Source organism: Fukomys damarensis, unplaced genomic scaffold (assembly GCF_012274545.1).
Source record: "Fukomys damarensis isolate Sample0158 unplaced genomic scaffold, DMR_v1.0_HiC HiC_scaffold_13, whole genome shotgun sequence".
NCBI classification, from domain to species: domain Eukaryota; kingdom Metazoa; phylum Chordata; class Mammalia; order Rodentia; family Bathyergidae; genus Fukomys; species Fukomys damarensis.
In genome coordinates, this window is record NW_022900925.1 from 36,049,899 (window position 1) to 36,051,178 (window position 1,280).

Consider the following 1,280-nt stretch of genomic DNA (forward strand, 5'->3'; position numbering starts at 1 on the left):
GGTTTTTTTTTTTTTTTTTTTTTGGTACTAGGGATCAAACTCAGGAACTTATGCTTGCAAGTAGTGGAACCTCTGAGCTAAATCCCCAGCATCCAGCCCTTTTTGAAACAGTCTTTGTTAAATTGCCCAAGTTGGAGTCAAACTTGAGGTCTTTCTGTTTCCAGCATGCACCACTATACCTAGCTTTTTTTGGTTTTTGTGTACTTGGTTTTTTGGTACCAGGGTTTGAATTCAAAACCTTGTGCTTGCCAGGCGGGTGCAGTGCCATTGAGCTAAAGTCTCCAGGCCTGTGTGCTTGTTTTTTGAGACCGCGTCCCGCTGTGCAGTTCCGGCTGGCCTCGGAACTTGTGGTGATCATCCTTCTTCAGCCTCCAGAACGCTGGGGTTATTTACATGCGTGCCAGGTCCGGTTTACAGAGAGAACTTGCCTCTGAGTTGCATAAAAATGGAAATAAAGATGGCAAGATTTTTGTGCAGGCTGTCACTATGCACCTCAGGCTCAACCATGGCGTTGCTTGTTTTGTCTTTAGAACTGGAAGTGGGTTCTGGTTTCCCAGTTAACGGGTGGTAGTAACTGCCAATAAATATTTCAATGAAGAATCTGGGCGGAGTATGTTAGGCACTTGACATTATTTTCTTGCATGTGCAGACAAGTCTGTCCCTTCAGCTCCATTTTGCAGACGGAATGGGAGTGACAAGGACTTCGGAGCCAGAGCCTGTCCGCCCGTTTACATCCCAGGGCCAAGGGTGACCTGACGGAAGGTCTCACCCAAGGCCTCATCCTCCAGTGCCCCTGTACGCACAGTGCAGGAGCCGCTTTCGCTCAGGGCCGGAAGGTGGCGCTGTCCCCTCGCAGGGCACTGCTCCTAGTCGGTGCCTGGCTGGGCTTTTGGTTGGGTGGTTGGAAGGTGTGGGGAAGGGACTGAAGGCTGAGGATCCCGCCTCCCAAGTTCTGAGCTTTATCCCTGCATCCTGTTCGTGCTAGCAAGTGCTGTACCGCAGAGCGCACCCTCAGGCTGGCCACTTTGAAACAGCTTGAGTTCCCACCCTGTGCCCCTTCCCAGGGAGCCAGAGAAGAAGCTCCCTGGAGTCGCCCTGTTTTCTTCCAGAGCCTGGAGCCTTAGGAAAATCTGAGTATACCAGACATGGTAACTCATGAAAAAGGAAAAAAAAAAAAATCCAGGGCCAAGGGTTTAGTTCAGTAGTACCGCTGCCTGTCTCGCAAGGGCAAGGTCCTGAGTTCAATCCCCATATAAAAAAAAAATAAAGGCCAGGGATTT